The sequence below is a fragment of the Sorex araneus genome, chromosome 1, assembly GCF_027595985.1.
Source record: "Sorex araneus isolate mSorAra2 chromosome 1, mSorAra2.pri, whole genome shotgun sequence".
In the NCBI taxonomy this organism is placed as follows: domain Eukaryota; kingdom Metazoa; phylum Chordata; class Mammalia; order Eulipotyphla; family Soricidae; genus Sorex; species Sorex araneus.
The window spans coordinates 331,229,798-331,249,676 of record NC_073302.1 but is presented as its reverse complement, the minus strand read 5'-3'; the positions used below and the strand labels follow the sequence as shown (position 1 = coordinate 331,249,676).

At 40.3% G+C, this 19,879-nt stretch overlaps 1 pseudogene; it reads right to left on the bottom strand.

Moving 5' to 3' along the window:
- Positions 1-366: 366 nt before the first annotated feature.
- The window catches only part of LOC129402299 (uncharacterized), a 126,857-nt pseudogene continuing 107,344 nt past the window's right edge, over positions 367-19,879 (bottom strand).

Here is a 19,879-nt window from a genome sequence, read left to right as displayed (position 1 = left end):
GTTCGTTCTGTTGAGAGCAAATGGAACATCAGAGACTAGTTTGTTTTTCATAAACACTGTTTTGGTGAGATTCAGTTGCAGTCCAACCTTTCCACACTCCCAGTCAAAGTCAGCCAGCAATTGTGCTGCTTGGCTAATGTTTGGTGTTATTAAAATGATGTCATCAGCGAAGTGGAGGTGGTGTAGTTGCCAAACGTCAATCTTTACTCCCATTATTTCCCATTCCAATCATCACATGACATTTTCCAGGGTGACACTGAAGACTTTCAGTGAAATGATATCACCCTGCCTAAATCCTCTCTTTACGTCAATGATCATTTCCTTGTAGAATGGTGAGATCCTAGAGGTGAATCTGTAATATAGCTCGCAGAGCATCTTGATGTACTGAGTTTGAATGCCCTGTTTGATTAAGTCTTCGATGACCATTTCAGTCTCAACAGAATCAAAGGCCTTCTTTAAATCGATGAACGGTAGACAGAGTGGCATCTTGAACTCTTACAAAACTTCAAAGAGCTTGGTCACTGTGTGGATATAGTCGATTGTGCTGAATCCTTTTCGGAACCTGCCTTGCTCGCATGGTTGTCCTTCATCTAGTGTTCTGTCTGTTCTATTCAGGATGACTCAAATGAGCAACTTGTAGACAATGGACAACAGGCAAATTGGTCGATAGTTACCGATGTGTGGATGTCTCCCTTCTTGTACAACAGAATGGTCCTGCTGGTTTTCCATTAGGACAGAACCTTGCATATGGCCAGGTAGTGTGTGAAGAGCCAAGCTAGTGTATTTATGAGTACTGGCGGCAGATTCTTCAGGCATTCGGGTCTGATCTTGTCTGGACCGGGTGCTGTACACATCTTTACTGACAAATGGCATGTTGGATTTCAGAAGGGAGGACATTGAGAATGACATATCCATCCTGTGGAATTTGTTATGTGGACAGGTGGATGTAGCTGTTCAAGAGATCTGAGTAGAAGTCGTGAATAATCCTCTCCATTGCCCTTCTGGAAGATGTAATAGATTCATCAGAACGACAGAGGTCAGTCATCTTGATTTTGAAGTTGGCGAAGGACAAGCTAGCGTACGGGATACTTTTCCCAGCTTCTGCAGCATTGGCAAACACTGCTGCTCTTCTCTCTTTGAGCTCTTCCTTCATTGCTTCTCTGCACAGCTTTGCGAGCTCATGGTTGCCTGAGGCTCGTGCCAAACCATGTTGGCTAATAAGTGCGAAAGTTTCTGAAGATAAGCGTCTGTTTGTGGCTTTCACACTCTTGGCATTCCTTACACAGTCATGGAGGTGCTGAACCAGTCAATCATATTCCTCATTGATATTGTCTTCCCATGTTGCCACAATAGTGCCAAAGAGCTCCCGGTTGGTGGTCATTCTGGGAGTTCTTTTCTTAAACTTAAACTTTGCAGACCTTTCTTCCCTCTCTGTGAAGTAGAATTTTGCAAGAAGGAGATGGTGGTCTGATCCCATTTGCAATTTTGGGACAACAGCAACATCAGTCAGGCAAAACCTTTGATTGAATATGATATGGTCAATTTTGTTGTGGAACTGTCCACCGGGAGACTCCCATGTTCAACGTTTAGATTCAGACTTCTGGAACTGTGAGTTACCATGGGTGGTCTTGGTTGACATGATGAATTCAGACAGTCTCTCACCCTGTTCGTTCCATGCTAGGCCATGGGTCCCAATGTAGAGTTCTTCGGGCGACCTTATCAGTCCTATCTTGGCATTGAAATCACCGACAATGATCTAGTAGAAGGTGTGGTCTTCTTTATAGAACTTCTCCAGTTCCATGTAGAATTTCTCGATTTCTTCTTCATCATAGTTGGTTGTTGGTGCATAGACAATGAAGACAGAAACCACCGGCAGTGAGCCACTTCTATTCAAGCGTAATCATCCGATTGGGGTTGTTAGGCATTGGAATAAATCAATATTCATGGCCAAGTTCGTATTGACAAAGACACCGATGCCACCACGCCTCTGTTGTTGCATGTTCTGAGGAACAGTTCTTCTCCAGTGCCAAAAACGGCATGATAACATCACACCAGGAATCAGATATGGAATTTATAAAAATTAGTGTGTGCATGGAGTTTTTAGAAGTTTTCTGATGGAATACTAGTGTGAGGACCAAGCAATTATTTTTTTTCTTATACGTATTCCTAGCAACCAACCTCTACTACCCAACCACTGCCATGCTCCAGGATACTTTCCACACGCTCGGGCCGAGCCTCACGCTGAGTGAACATATTCCTGGACTGCATGGCTGGAGAGTGGTCACGCAACACATTATAAGACACCCCCTACCCATTTTCCATAAAATCATAGAGAGTAATATATATGTGTGTGTATATATATATATACACATATATATCTATATATATGTATCATAGAGCCTGGCAAGCTACCAAGTGTATCCCTCCCACACAACAGAGCCTGGCAAGCTCCCCATGGTGTATTCACAATGCCAAAAACAGTAACAATAAGAGGTCTCATTTCTCAACCCTGAAAAAGCCTCCAATCATTGGGAAAGAAGAGTAAGGAGAGGCTGCTAAAATCTCAGGGCTGGGTCGAATGGAGATGTTACTGGTGCCTGCTCGAATAAATTGATGAACAATGGGATGACAGTGATACAGTGATACAGTGATGAATCCCTAGCCTGTTCAATATATGGATCCCTAGCCTGATTCCTAAACATTCCTTTCAGCAAATCTATAGTTCTACAGACAAAACTACTTTTTTGTGTGGAGGTGAGGTATCAGTGCTCTTTCAAATGCCAAACTCTACTTAGTAGAGGAAGCAGAACTCCTTGGAGTTGTGGGAAGACCCTGATTCTGTGTTCTCACCTCTGCTAACTGAACAGAAACCCTCAGGCATTTTTTATTCCAAATTCCAAGAATAAGGAAGGCTGTAAGTTGGGTGGTTCTAAGCTCTGCCCTCATTTTCTTCCTACTTCTCTCCCTTATTCTTCTTCCTCCTCTTAACCTTTCCTTCTTCTCTTTCTCTTCCTCCTTGTTCTTATCTTGTTCCTCTCTTTGTGGTTCTGGGGCCCCCACCTTGGATGCTTAGTAACTATTCCTGGCTTAGGCTCTGAAGTGACCCTCGACTGTGCTCAGGCACTCATATGTGCTTCCAGGGATTGAACAAGTATATACTGCATGTATAGCAAGTGCCTTAACCCTGTACTATCTCTCGGTCCTTTCCTTCTTTTCCCTTTAGAAAAGTGAAGGCAGCTTAAGGTTCATATGTTCATAAACCCATTGGTAAAATAAAGACATGGCCTCATGCCTATTGGGGGCTTGGGCTATTTGCCAATTTTGGGTGCTCAGAGGCAGGACTACTGTCCTCCACTCCACCCCAGGCCACCTAGGTGGGCGCATAGAAGCACCACTGTAGTTTGCACTACAGTGGTCCTGCAGGAGTGGGGTTATGATGACTCTGCTCTGAGGGATCTGAGAGCTACACCTGCCATGGCCAGTTCCTGTACCCCACCCTCACACACATAAAACTAGGGAACTAAGAGAAGGCCCCTGACTTTTCAAAAATAATTTTATTAGTGAATCACCATGAGGTACAGTTATAGATTTACAATTTTTCCTGCTTGTGTTTCAGTTATAAAATGCTCGGATACCCATCCCTCCACCAGTGCCCATTCTCTATCAATGATGATCCCAGCATCTCTCCCACTTCCCCCCACCAAATCCCCCCAACCCACCCCAACCTCTGTGGCAGAGCATTCCCTTTTGTTCTCTCTCTCCCCCCTTTTGGGTGTTGTGGTTTGCAATAGAGGTATTGAGTGGTCATCATGTTTGATCTATAGTTTGCTTTCAGCGCGATCTCCCATCACAAGCAGGTCATCCAACCATACTTTACCTGGTGTTCCCTTCTCTATCTGAGCTGCCTTTTCCTCCATCATGTGAGGTCAACTTCCAAGCTGTGGAGCCAACCTTGTGGTACTTATCTCTACTATTCTCGGGTGCTAGTCTCCCATTCTGTTACTTTATATTCCACAGATGAGTGCAATCATTCTATGTCTGTCTCTCTTTTTGACTCATTTCACTTAGCATGATACTTTTCATGTTGATCCACTTATATGCAAAGGTCATGACTTCATCTCTTCTAACAGCTGCCTAGTATTCCATTGTGTAGATGTACTAAAGTTTCTTTAACCAGTCATCTGTTCTCAGGCACTTGGGTTTTTTCCAGATTCTGGCTATTGTAAACAGTGCTGCAATTAATTTTCGAATGCAGATGTCATTTCGAATATGCTTTTATGCCTCTCTGGGATATATCCTCCAGACAGGTATTGCTGGGTCAAATGGGAGCTCAATTTCTAATTTTTTGAGAAGCGTCCATACTGTTTTCCAAAAGGGCTGAACCAGTAGACATTCCCACCAGCAATGTAAGAGAGTCCCTTTCTCCCCACATCCATGCCAACAGTTTTTGTTCTTTTGGATGTGTGCCAGTCTCTGTGGTGTTATGTGGTATCTTACAGTTGTTTTTATCTGCATTTCTCTGATGATTAGTGATGAAGAGCATCATTATTTTGCCATTCATATTTCTTCCTTGAGAAAGTTTCTGTTCATTTCATTGCCCTATTTTCTGATGGGGGTGGAAGTTTTCTTCCTGCAGATTCCAACCAGTGCCTTGTATATCCTTGATATCAACCTCTTATCAGGTGAGTATTGGGTGAATATTCTTTCCCATTTTGTAGATTGTCTTTGCATTTTGGTCACTGTATCTTTTGCAGTGCAGAAGCTTCGAAGTTTATTACAGTCACATTTGTTTATCTCCTTTTCCACTTATTTCCTGCCACTGATGTGTCATCTTTAAAGATACCTACAGTTAGCCTCAATATTGTGGAGGGTTTTTTGGACCTTGTCTTCAGTGCACCTTATGGATTCTGGTCTGATGTTCAGGTCTTAAATCTATTTTGATCTGATTTTTGTGCATGGAGTTAGGTTGAGGTCTAAGCCTATTTTTTTGCATGTGGTTGTCCAGTTATGCCAGCACCATTTGTTAAAGAGGATTTCCTTGCTCCACTTTGCATTTTTTGCTCCCTTATCAAAGATTAGATGTTCATACATTTGGGGTTGTGTGTAAGGATATTCTGCCCTGTTCCATTGGTCTGTGGCTCTGTCTTTGTTCCAGTACCATGCTGTTTTAATTGTTACCGCTTTGTTGTAGAGTTTGAGGTGGGGAAGGGTGATGCCTCCCATCGTCTTTTCCCCAAGAATTACTTTAGCTATTCGTGGGGGGTTTTTGTTCCATATTAATTTCAGGAGTGCTTGATCCATTTCTTTGAAAAAATTCATGGGTATCTTTATAGGGATCATATTGAATCTGTATAGTGCTTTGGGGAGTATTGCCATTTTGACAATGTTAATTCTTCCTATGCATGAGCAGGGGATATGTTTTCCATTCCCTCGTGTCCTCTTTTATTTTGTGGAGTAGCATTTTGTAGTAGTTGTCCTTTATCTCCTTAGTTAGACTGATTTGGAGGTATTCAATTTTCTGGGGCACGATTGTGAATAGGGTTGCTTTTTTTCATATCACTTTCCTCTGTCTCATTATTTGCATATGAAGGCCATGGATTTGGGGGTATTTGTTTTATAGCCTGCGACTTTACTGTACAAGTCTATTGTTTCTAGGAGTTTCTTGGTAGAGGTTTTAGGATTCTCTAGATATAGTATCATATCATCTGCGAGAATGATGATTGCCGTGGATAGAGACACAATACTGCAAGCAACAAGGTCAAACACGCAAATCACAAAGAAACACCCCTTAGATTTACAGCAGACCTATCAGAGAAAACCCTACAAGCCCAAAGACAATGGTGGGATATAGTGAAAAAACTCAATGAAATGAATGCCTCACTAAGAATACTTTATCCAGCTAAACTCTCACTCAAAGTTGATGGAATGATACACCACTTTATAGATAAGTAACAGCTCAGGAACTTCATAGACTCAAAACTAAACTTAAAGAAGTACTAAAAATCTCCTGTAAGAGAAGAAGAAAGACACACATAAGCACAACAAACCTTTACAGAAAGATAGCACAAAACCCCATGACAATAATCTCTTAATGTCAATGGTCTAAATGCACCAATCAAGAGACACAGAGTGGCAAAATGGATCCAAAAACTGAAACCAACATTCTTCTGCCTACAAGAAATACATCTGAACAATCAGTAAACACATACTCAAAGTCAAAGAATGCAAAACAATCCTGCAAGCGAACAACTCCCTCAAAAAGCTGGGATGGCCATACTAGTGTCTGACAACATAGATTTCAGGTTGAAAAATATTAGAAGGGACAGAGAAGGCCTTTTTCTATTTATCAAGGAAATGTACAACAGGATGCAGCATAATCTCGAGACCGCTTGAGACATTCGACTATCAATGGGATGATATTGATGATGATGATGATGATGATGATGATGATGATGATGATGTACAACAGGAAGAAATCACACTCTTAAATGTATATGCACCTAATGAGGGACCAGCTAAATACTTAAAGCAACTGCTAACAGATTTTAAGGAGGACATTGCTAGCAATACAGTAGTAGTTAGAAACTTCAACACCACCTTGTAACTTCTGGATAGATCAACAAGAACAAAACTAGGCAAGAAAACACTTGCTCTGAAGGAAGAAATAGAAAACAGAGGGCTAACATACCTATGCAGGGCTTTAAGGCCCCTGACTTTTTAAAGGAAGGACAAATGGTCTTTCCCATTCTGGCCAGGCCACGGGCCCTGTGAGACACCTGCACCTGAAACTTGATTCATGACAAGCATGAAAGGATTATAAATCAAGATTGAGTTTATCACCCAATTTGGAAGTGTTGGGATCAAGACCCAAGAAAGGGAAGAGAAAGGAGATTGGAGCAAGCATGTCAGTTTGAGGTGGGAACACATGAAGTCAAGGGAGGGTTATGAAAACTTCTGGTGGAAATAAAGTCCGTCAATGGAGAGAAAGACACATCATTGCAAGCCTTAAATTTTTATGGTAGTTCATCTACCTTGGCCTGAGAACTTGCAATTTCTCCATGAGGTTCTGTCCAGAGAAAGCAAGGTGTGCTTTCTCTAGCCACTAGGCAAATTGCTGTGTTTTTGAAGAAAAATGCACCCTTAGGAGGGATTACAGGTAACGAGCTTACAAGACATCACCTTAAAAATGACCTATTCTGGGGCTAGAGAGACAGTTTAGCTGGAAAGGTGCTTGTCTTGCTTCCTGGCTTCAATATCCAGCACCACTACCCTGAGCACTGCCAGGAGTGATCTCTGAGCGTAGAGTCAGAGGTGAGCTCTTAGCACCCCTGGGTGTAATCCAAAGAGCAAAATAAAACAGAAAAAAGGTGATTTGGTTTAATTATGCTATATGAATGTTCAACTCCCTCTCTCCTCACTATTTTTTTCCTGTGCTGGGGATCAAACCTAGGTCTTATGTATGCAGGGCAATTTATTTGCAGTTGAGCTGCGTCCCTGGTCCGGAATGTTCAACTCCTTTGAGTTTGAGAAATGGCATGTGAAGAACCAGACACAGTCCTTGGGGTGTACCAAACTCTATTTTAAATTCTGTACATCTATTTATAGAATTCAGGAGTGAATTTCAGGTTAGCATCCATAACAATACCTCTACCCCATTAGCACAGTTCAGGAGCCAACAGTTGGCTAAATACACACCAACCTAGCCCTGTGCTGATGCCACTGATCATTGAGCCAAGGGTCAAGACTTAATATCCTTATTCAGTAACTTTTTCTTATATTTTTCTCTTTCTTTAGTCGTTCAAAAGCAGTTTAGAGCAGGGATTCTAAAGTTTTTCCCTTCGTGATCACTTTTTGCCTAAGAAATTTCTATGTAACCCTATGTGTATAATATATAAAAATATAATATGCCACAAGTAACTTTATTTAAAAAAAATTTAAAAAATTTGTGACCCACAGCTTAAGAAGCTAGGGTTCTTTTATAAATGTATTATCTATAATTTTCTTACTTATGGAATAAAATTGCCTTTATTTTCTCCAAAGTCAACAGATTTTTATTTTTAACTCTCAATATTTGAAGATTTACTTCTTTTTTTTTTATGAACATTGTCGTACAGTCCCTAATGGATACAAGCCCAGAGAGAAGCCCAGAAGAGCTGTGATGGAAGGATGTTTAAAAAAGGAGGGGGACCTAGGGATAGTGGTAGAGGGATCTTTGTATACTGGGCATAGTGAAGTAGCACTGCAAATATAAAATGATGCTCTTGGTACTTTCTTAGAAAACAAGATGATCTCATTTATCTGTGGTATATAGAATAACTGGATGAGGGATGCAATCTATTAAGGGGGGATGTCAAGATCACCCTTGACCCCAGGGTATAGAGCGGAGAAGGACAGAGACGGAAAGAAATCACAGGGAGAAGTAAAAAGAGGCTGACAGGAAGTGACATGGGAGGAGGGGTCAAGGTCCTCCATGGGTGGTGTCGAAGAGTGGTGCAGCTCTATCTCCAAACACAGAGTCAACAACACTGAAAACAAGAGACCTGAACTTCGACAACCAAATAAACAAAAATATGCCTTTCAAGGTGTCAGTCTCGTGGGTTGGGAGGTAACCTGGGGAATCTGGTGGAAAATACCCTGGTGGTGGGACTGGTGCTAAAACACTGTATGTCTAAAACTCAACTATGAATTTTTTTGTAAATCATGGTTTTAAAATATAATTTTAAAAGTAATTGTTTGGGCCCCACCTGGCTATGCTCAAGATTTTTTCCTGGCTCTTCATTCAGAGATCACTCCTTGTTGGCTCAGGGGACCATATGGGGTGCTAGGGATTGAACATAGTTCAACTGCATGCAAGGCAAGTGTCTTACCTGCTGCACTGTCTCTCTGTCCCCTGAGAAATTAATTTTTAAAAATAACATTAACTGTAAAAAATATAAACGCGTGCAAGGGAGGGAGTGATGTGTGTGTGTGTGTGTGTGTGTTGTCCCTGGGCTCTCAGGGTGGCTCTCTCTCTCCCTCTTGCTGCTTTCGTTCGGTGCTTCAAACCGCTGTGTATGGACCAGATCGGGATGGCTCCTCCTTGTGTTCTGCTGCTGTGTGTGCCGCTGTGCTCTCTTCTGTATGCCTCTCTCTACCTCTATAGTCTCTCCTCTGGTCTCTTCCGATCTCTATTATTCCCATGTCTTTCTCTCCAGAGCCCTTCTGCTTCTCTCTCTGGAGCCCTTCTCACTCTCACTTCTGACTCTGACTTTTACTTCTGACTCTGACTCTTACTTCTGACTCTGACCCTTACTTCTGACTCTGACCCACTCTCACTTCTCACTCTGACTCTTACTTCTGACTTGCTTTGTGCTCTTTCTTTCCCCTTCTGTCTTCGATGACTTCCTGATTCTCTTTCTCTTTGTGCTCTGCTTCTGTGTCTTCTCCCCCTACTTCTCTTATAGTCTTTGTTTATATAGCAATCACATAAGGTGGTGACACAAAGGTGGATTGAACATTAACAAATCAACAAAGAGGGGTAAGACCACTTATCCAGGAGATTAACAAAATCTCATCAAAGGAGATTACTCCAGATTACTAAGAGATCTGCTTAAGGGGGGGAATCCCATCCAGGGAGTGTCACTTTCTTCTTTCCTCAGCTAGTAATCCACTTAAATAGTTGTAGTAAATTTACCTCTAATATTTGTAGCGATGTCATTCTGTATGAGCACAGTAAGAGATATATCAAACTTAAAGTTTGGTTCTTCCTGAGGACATTCACTATATGTTTCAGACCACAGTCCTCAGGTCAGGTTAGTCTTCCTAACCCCAGCAGGGTCCTAGTCTCATAGTTACCTTTGGATCATGACAGCATTTGTCTATGGCCATGCTCTCAACTTATAGTTGAGTATTGTGGTGCTTTGGCCTGGCCCATTTTGATGCCAGGGTAGCTCATAGTTTGCCCTGGGTCCATCCGTCCCTCATCAGGACCCTGCTTTTGGGGTGCTAGGAACTAAGGGCAACTGAGTTGAGAAAGCAAATGCCCAGGAGTAAATATTATTGGAGTCAATCAACTCCCAAGTTACAAATTGTAATATTAACTGTCTTCCTGTGTCCATGCAGAAAGGACATTGCTTTAAGGTGAACTAAGTTCCCTGTGGCAAGGCTGAAAGGACAAACCCAATGTTATCCTACAATTAACTAATAACTGAAAATATATTGGTACAGAGATGGGCAAGGATCCGGGCACCTATAATTCCTCCCTAACCATTACTCAAAATTGTGATTAGCTATTTGAATTGTTGATTAACTTTGTTAATATTTGTTGAGAGTTCAAGATGCTGCTCTGTCTAACGTTCATCGACTTGAAGAAGGCCTTAGATTCTGTTGAGACTGAGGTAGTCATCGAAGCCCTGGCCAAACAGAGCGTTCAAGCTCAGTATATCAAAATCCTCCATGAGCTGTATTGTGGATTCACCACCAGGATCTCACCATTCTACAAGGAAGTGATCATTGATGTAAAGAGAGGGGTGCAGCAGGGTGATACCATTTCTTTTTTTTTAATTTATTTTATTGAATCACCATGTGAAAAGTTACAAAGTTCTCAGGCTTATGTCTCAGTTATACAATGTTCAAACACCCGTCCCTTCACCAGTGCCCATATTCCACCACCAAAAACCCCAGTATGCCCCCCACCCCCCACACCCGCCTGGGTAACTGATAAATTTCACTCTTCTCTTTACCTTGATTACATTCCATATTTCAACACAAAACTCACTATTGTTGGAGTTTCAACACAGACTCACTATTTTTGTTGGAATTTATCCCCCAAGAATACAGCCCTATTGACAAGGAAATATTTGATATTGAGTTTTCCACTGATGAGAATGTAAAGATAAAATACAATTTCTGTATTTTAGTAATTAAATCCAGGGAGATTAAAGTTGGAAATTGAATCATTTCCCTTCCTGGAGCAGCATGGAGCAAAAGCTTAGTTCACAGTCTGGATACATGGTTGCAAGCACTCTCTGGAACCCCAAGACTTATAGCTGCCTCTGGTTCCTGCTCGTTCGGCATTCACGCGGCTGTGCAGAGGCATGGCCACCCGGGTCGAATCTCGGCCGGAGCCCGAGCTCCGGCCCCAGCCCGAGCCTGCCAAGGTGTCCCGGTTTCGGTGATATAATTTCACCAAAACTCTTCAGTGCCGCCCTTGAGAACATCATGCAATGACTGGAATGGGAAGGAATAGGAGTGAAGATAGATGGTTGGCAATTACACCACCTCTGCTTTGCTGATGACATTGTTCTCATAACACCAACCGTTAGTCAAGCACCACAAATGCTGACCAACTTCGACCATGAGCGTGGAAAGGTTGGATTTCAGCTGAATCTCAAACAGATGATGTTCATGAAAAACGAACTTGTCCCTGAGGCTCCATTTGCTCTCAATGGAATGAACATCTCCAAATGCAGCAACTTTGTGTACCTGGGTTGAGAAATCAACATGAGGAATGACTTGGTGCCAGAACTGCGCAGGAGGAAGAGAGCAGAGTGGAATGCATTCAAGAGCATCAAAGAGGTGGTTAAGAGAACATAGAACCTCTGACTTCGGGCACATCTTTTTGATTCCACCGTTCTTCCTGCACTAACATATGCCTCAGAGATCTGGGCCCTACGCAAATAGGATGAGAATGCTATTAGGGTATCCCAAAGAGGAATCGAAAGAGCTATGCTGGGAATATCATGTCTCACTCAAGTGAGAGAAGGAATCGGACTTCTGACCTCCATCGACGGTCAAGAATCAGGGATGCTGTCTCGTTTGCCAAAGCATCAAAAATCAGATGGGCCAGTCAAGTAATGCAATTCAGAGACCACTGCTGGACTAGAGCTGTTACCGACTGCATTCTATGGGACGTCAGAAGACCTCGTGGCCGCCCACCAACTAGATGGTCAGATTTCTTCCTCAAACCTCTGAATGAATGATTTGAGCTCTTCCTGTTCCTGGAGCAAGCAGATATCATTGGGCTGCACTAGCTCGCGACAGGGACAAATGGAGATGTTACTGGCGCCCGCTCAAGCAAATCGAAGATCAACGGGACTACAAGTGATACAAGTGAATATTTGTTGATAATGCAATGGTGCATCACTAATCACTTGACTCCACTTTGGACTACATTGACTATGTGGAGAATGTCATATCTTCACCAAGTAATTAATGTTCTTGTGTATAGGGTTCTAATAAGACAATGTGTTAAGACACATATACACTCTTGGGGCTGGAGCAATAGCACAGCGGGTAGGGCGTTTGCCTTGCACGCGGCCTACCCAGGTTCGATTCCCAGCATCCCATATGGTCACCTGAGCACCACCAGGGGTGATTCCTGAGTGCAGAGCCAGGAGTAGCCCCTGTGTATTGCTAGGTGTGACCCAAAAAAGAAAAAAAAAGACACATACACTCTCCTTTCAACTCACAGACACACACACACACACACACACACACATTCTACCCTTCTCTTCATGTATTGAAACTGCTTTTGTAGCTTAGAATTTAAAATACCCAGATGATATCCAGATTTATAAAGAAAGTTGGGCTCTCCTCACAGTGCTCAGCACCCTTGTCTAATTCTTTCCATTGCCCACGTCACTTGTTTATGTAATCATATAACTTCACCCTACTATAATTGTTTTGTCATATTAGAATTATTTTACCTTATATACACATTTCCTCATGACAGTTTTTTGCCCTTGGCTTGGTTTATTACTTCTATTTCTTTTAGTTGATGATTATATGTTAGCCTTTTTCATTTCCCCTGAAAAGTCAATAAAAACGTGATTGCCCCAAAGTTCTGGGAGAAAAGATTATCATCCATTTCATTGTCTGGGTTGCTTAAGAACTGTTTATTTTTGGACTGGGAATTTTGTATTTGCATCGGCTCTGCCTTTGTGTATATATCCACTGCAAAACAGAAATCCCTTTCCTGGGTTGGAGAGCCTTGGAGGCCTTTAAAATGAAGGCCATGTAGCAGATGCTGAACAGGTGGTCAGAACGCCTGCAGTTAACCCTTTCAGGTGCTGAGTTTGTTCTCCCACCAACAGAACAGGCAATAGTACTTTGCACATGTTCATACAAAATGCAGGTTTTCAAGTATGATTTAATATTTTAATATACCCCACATATTCTTTTCAAGAGGGGAAAAAACAAGAAATGAGTTTGTTAATCAAAAGTGTTTTTTAAAATTATCCAGGACTTCTTTTAAAATATAATACAAGGCCTGAGCTCTGTGGGAGTTATGATGCTATGAATGATGTGTTTAATCACAAAAAGGCCTTCCTCAGCAAAACTGAAAATCTGTTTAAGAAGATTATTATAATTATTATATTTTTAAAAATGTTTTCTGTTTATAATGATGACATGTTCATTGTAGGAAATTTGTAAAATATATGAAAATATAAAGAAAAAAATTTAAATCGCCCATATGCCACCATCCAGAGATAATCACCATTAACATTTGGTACAGTATTTTAGATATGTATGTATTCAAATTTCTTTTTACAAACTTGGGATAATATTAAATACTTTTGTGTGTGTTTATGTGTATGTGTGTGTGTGGCAAGTGGGGGGAGCGATGGTGTTTGAAAGCCATTCCATAGTGCTCAAGGGACCATGAAGTGCTAGAGATAAGAACATACCGGGACCCTAGCATGAATAGCACGTTCTCCAACTGGCCCTGTTGGGTGCTCACAGCCAGCTGGAGTATACATGAGAAGTGGCCCCAAGCAAGTTCAGACACTGCTTGTGAAGTGCCCCCTCATATTAAATAAATAAAATAATGAAAATATGAAGCTGCCTTTTTTTTTTTGGCTTTTTGGGTCACACCCGGCTATGCTCAGAGGTTACTCCTGGCTCTGCACTCAGGAATTACTCCTGGCGTTGCTTGGGGGACAATATGGGATGCTGAGAATCGAACCCTGGTCGGCCACATGCAAGGCAAATGCCCTACCCACTATGCTATCGCTCCAGCCCTGAAGCTGTCTTGAAGATATGAGAGTACATGAATGCACAATAGGTAACTGAACAGAGTTTTATCTTTTCTGCAACATATGGATTGAAATCATGGAAATATTGTGATATTTTTGTGTTCACATTTAGATGTACAGAGGAGAATTTTCTAGATGTGAATTTTATGACTAAAAATAAAAAATATATTTTAAGATTTAAAAACCTAGCATACAGGGGCTGGAGTGATAGCACAGCGGGTAGGGCATTTGCCTTGCACGCGGCCGACCCGGGTTCAAATCCCAGCATCCCATATGGTCCCCTGAGCACCGCCAGGAGTAATTCCTGAGTGCAGAGCCAGGAGTAACCCCTGTGCATCTCCAGGTGTGACCCAAAAACCAAAAAAAAAAAAAAAAAAAAAAACCTAGCATAGAGTGAGTATTAGTGCTGATATGCCTTTTTCTCTTCAAAAGAGTTGTAGAAATTTATAGACATCTATAAAAATGTATGATGGGACTGGTTTACTTCATTTACAACCAACCATAGTTGATATAATTTTTTAAATGTTTGCCAATGTGGTTATTAAGATTATATCTCATTTAAATTTTTGTTCTAACCAGAGAAGTTGAACCTGACTTCTTGTTCACCAGTCCCTTCTGTTTTCTTTTTTGTAATTTTGTGTTGTATGCATGCATGTTTTGTATCATGTTCTTACAGGGTTTTCACAGTTTAACTTGTTCACTTTATTTTAAAATTAAAATTTAATTCTAAGTATCTGTACAAGAATAAATACGTTTCTGGAATACTACCTCACACATTGGTATGTCTATAATGTTCTCCGCACTGACCACCATAGTCCTATTTCCATTCCCATAATCAGATTGCTTCCATTCCTCCACTCCTCACATCCCCATTTACATACCTTCTGGTAACATTGCACATTTTGCACATTTTGAAGCATATAACACTCATAAGAGTTATTTTGCCTTGATTATTTATATTTTGAATATAAAAAAGTCACTGAGTAATTTTTACTAACTTAGCAAAATCACTTGGTGATCTCATGGAGTGAACTTACACATTCTTTCTATGTTGTTAAAAATGAAAAAAGTCACTTTCAATAACTTTTTAAAGTTATTATATATATAAATATAAAGTGATATTCAGTTCCACTGAATATTACTGCATATATACTTATGATGTCCTGGAGGGGGGGGGTTGTCTGTATTTCTTTTTTGTCTTGCATCTTATCCAACCATTCATGAATGAGTATGAAGTTGTTTCTGTAAACTGGCTATTATGACTAACATGCTATGAAGTGTTAGTCATTGTAGCCTATGAAGGTGAATATGTCTTTATGAATTAGTGTTTTTGTGTTATTGCTAGTATATTGAAATTAATACCGCAAAGTACTATTTCTAGGACATATGGAATTTCTGTCTTAAGAATCACCATACTGTTTTCCATAAAGGCTGCAAATGATTCAGATTTCTACTAACAGTGTACAAGAGTTAATTTTTCTCTGAACCTTTGTTGACACATATTGTTTCAAGACTTTTTGATATAGGCCATTCTCATAAGTGTAATATGATATTTTACTGTGCTTCTGACATATTTTTCCAATAATAAGTTGAGGGTTTTTTTAAAATGTGACTTTTAGTCATCTGTTTGTTTTCTTTTGGAGAATGTCTATTCAATCATCTGCTTTTTATTTGACTGGGCTGTTAGATTGTTGTTGGTGTAAATGACGTGTGTGGTTCTTTATATATCTTAGATATTAACTCCTTGTCTGGTGTGTGATGTGCAGATATCTTCTTTCAGTTAGTGTGTTGTCTTTTCTTTGGTGGTGCTATTTTTCACTGTATAAAATTTTATGCAGTGTGGTTTATTCTTCCATGTTTTCTGAAGATGTCCAAATGATGATCTCCTGATTATTTTAAAAGATCTGTATATAATTATTATATTAGCCCTTTGTGTGTCATATTTGACATCATTTGTTCTCCTCATTTAAGATTGTTAAAGCTTAAATTGTTCAATTGAAAATAATGAATTACTCAGCATTTTGTGATATCTTTGCAACCTTAAAATCAGCTAAAATTGATGCTTTCTGTCTTGTTCAGTTATTTTTATTTTCTCTTAAATCACTTGTTAAAATATTCTATTTGTAATTTAATTGAGGTTTCTATTATGCCTTGGAAGAATATCTCAAAATCTTTGAGAGCCTTTGAGATGAAATTTACAGACTTGATGCATTTCACTTGTGCTGTCTCAACATATAAAGTGGTAAAACAATTTTTAAAAAAGTCAGAACTCCTTCTGGACTGCCGCCCTGGCAGGCGGCACACCAACTCCAAGCACCGCAGCCGTTTTCTCTTCCGGCCTAGGTGTGTGACATCCCCTACCCACCCTTCCCGCGTCCCACCCTGCTTCTCAGACACAGCTATTGTGGGGCAAGGAGTGTGGCCTCATCTCCAGGGGACGCGGCTAGGCAAAAGTGGGCATGGCCTCTTTGGGGGCCACAGTTATTTTCTCAACACCAAGCAATCTTTTGCTATATCTCAGCCTTCATTACCTATGTACATGAGTAACATCCTAGCTATCCAAAAAACAGTAGGATAATAAGACAGTAGTCTGTCCTAATTTCGCCCAAACACCAATAAATGCAAGTACCTGTGCAAAAGCCCAATGTAGAAGAGCACATTCTCTGAAAGGATCATTTAGGCCTCACCTAAGTATTAGAGGAACATCTGAGAGGAAGGACATGTTCTAGAAGGGGAAAATAAAAAGGTAACTACCATTGACTGAAAATCCAGATTTCTTTTACACAACAAGAGGGAACAGGGATAGTGAACTTGAAGGTCCCTCTTCCATACCACAACAACATGAAGAAACAGAGCAAATTCCCACCACAAGGTGAGGATGTTGAAAGGAGTCCAGAAGCCTCAATAGGCATTTCCTACAAACTTGAGCTCTCTGATTAAGAATTCAGAGTTGAAATGCTGAAGATGTTCAATGAACTCAACATAAAGATTGAAAAGGTATCCATTAAATTAAAGGAGGACCTGACAGAAACAATAGAATAGACAGCCAAGAAAATATGGGAAGAAATGAGAGCAGAAATAAAAATGTTAAAGAAAGAAATATCACAAATGAAGGATACAGTAGATGAAATAAAAAAGCTCAGTGGGTGCCCTCAACAATAGAATGACTACAGTAGAAGACAGAATCAGTGAGCTTGAAGATGAGCTACAGGAAGCCTACAGGCAACAACAAACAATGGAAAGAGACCTCAAAATATCTCTAGGACAAATCAGAGTCCTAAGGGATGATCTCAAGAGGAAGAACATTAGAATCATTGGAGTACCAGAAGGACAGGGAAGCAACCCCAATGAAAAAGTCACAGTCAAAGAAATTATTGCTGAAAAGTTCCCAGAGCTGGAGATGCAGGCATCCAGAATAAAGGAGCCCGAAGGGTGACAGCTAAAAGAGACCCAACAGAAAATCTCCGAGACATATCTTAGTTAGAATGATGGACATCATGGATAGAGACACAATACTGCAAGGAGCAAGGTCAAAGAATGAAATCACATACAAAGTAGCACCCCTTAGATTCACAGCAGACCTCTCAGAGGAAACCCTGGGACATGGTGGAAAAAACTCAATGAAATGAACGTTTCACCAAGAATACTTTATCCAGCTAAACTCTCGTTCAAACTCAAAGGAATGATACATTATTTTGTAGATAAACAACAGATCAGAAACTTCATTGACTCAAAACCAAACATAAAAGAAGGACTAAAGGGGCTACTTTAAGAGAAAAAAAAAAAACATATAAGCACAACAAACCCTTACAGAAAGATGGCTCAAAATCCCATAACAATAATCTCTCTCAATGTCAATGGTCTAAATTCAACAATTAACAGACACAGAGTAGAAAAATGGATTCAGAGACTGAACCCAACATTCTGCTGCCTGCAAGAAACACATCTGAATAGCCAGAACAAACACAGACTCAAAATCAAAGAATGCAAAACAATCCTACAAGAAAACAACTCCCTCAAAAATGCTGGGGTGGCATTACTAGTATTGGACAACATAGATTTCAGGTTGAAAAAGATTAAAAGGGATAGTTAAGGCCATTTTTTATTAATCAAGGGATATATACAGCAGAAAGAAATCACACTCTTAAACGTGTATGCACCTAATGAGGGACCAACTAAATATCTACAACAACTGCTAACAGACCTTGAGAAGGACATTCTGAGCAACACAATAGTAGTTGGAAATTCAACACCACACTATAACCTCTGGATAGATCAAGAAGATTAAAACTCACCAAGGAAATACTGGCTTTGAAGGAAGAAATAGAAGATAGAGGGCTAATAGATTTATACAGGGCATTGTATCCCCCCCAAAAAAGAATACACATTCATTTCCAGTGCACATGAAACATTTTCCAAAATAGTCCATGTGCTGGGCCATACAACATACCTCAACAGAATCAGCAAGATAAATATTGTATCAGCTATCTTTTCACACCATTGATGCACCGAAGATAGAAGTTAATCATGTACAGACACAGAAAATCAAATCAAACACCTGGAAATTAAACAACGCGATGTTGAACAATGAGTGGCTCAGGAAGGAAATCAAGGAAGAAATCAAAAGGTACCTGGAAACAAATGAGAATGAAGACACGAGCTACCAGAACCTGTGGGATGTAGCTAAAACTGCGTTAAGGGGGAAATTTATAGCTCTGCAAGCATTTCTCAGGACTGAAGAAAGGACCTAGATAAATAACTTGACATCACAGCTTAAGATTTTAGAAAAGGACTAACAAAAAGAGCCAAAGCCAGGCAGAAGAAAAGAGATAATAAAAGTTAGAGCAGAAATCAACTACATGGAAACCCAAAAGACAATCCAAAAGGTCAATGAAACCAAGAGCGGGTTCTTTGATAAAATAAACAAGATTGATAAACCACTAGCAAAACTCACAAAGAAAGAGAGAAAGAGAGAACCTTTATAAACCAAATCAGAAATGAAAAGGGGGATATCACAACAGAAACCAAAGAAATCAACAGATCATCAGAAACTACTTTGAAAATCTGTATGCTACCAAATGAGAGAACCTAGAAGCAACAGATAAATTCCTGGATTCCTATAATCTCCCAAGGCTGAATCAAGAAGACCAGGAACCTGAACAGTCCTAATAATATCAAGGAAAATAAAACTGTAATCAAAAGTCTTCCAAAAACAAAAGCCCAGGTCCAGATGAATTCACTAGCGAATACTTTCAAACATTTAAAGAGGACCTACTGCTGGTTCTTCTCAAGCTTTTCCAGAAAATTGAAGAAACCATCGCAAACAGTTTCTATGAAGCTCGTATCTCCCTAATACCAAAAGCAAACAAAGACAGCACAATAAAAGAAAACTACAGGCCAGTATCCCTAATGAACATGGATGTAAAGATTCTCAACAAAATATTAGCAAACAGAATTCAACAACTCATCAAAAAGATCATGCACCACAACCAAGTGGGACTCATCTCGGGGATGCAAGGATGGTTTAACATTCGGAAATCAATCAACATAATGCATAATATCAACAAAAGAAAAAACATATGATCGTATCAATAGATGCAGAGAAAGCATTTAACAAGATCCAGCACCCATTTATGATAAAAACTTTTGCCAAAATGGGTATAGAAGGGACTTTCCTCAATATAGTCAAAGCCATCTATTATAAGCCTACAGCAAGCATCATCCTCAATGGGGAAAAACTAAGAGCCTTCCCTCTAAAACCAGGGACGAGAAAAGGATGCCCACTCTCTCCACTTTTATTCAATATAGAACTGGAAGTACTTGCAATAGTGGTTGGGCAAGAAAAAGGTATTAAGGGCATTCAA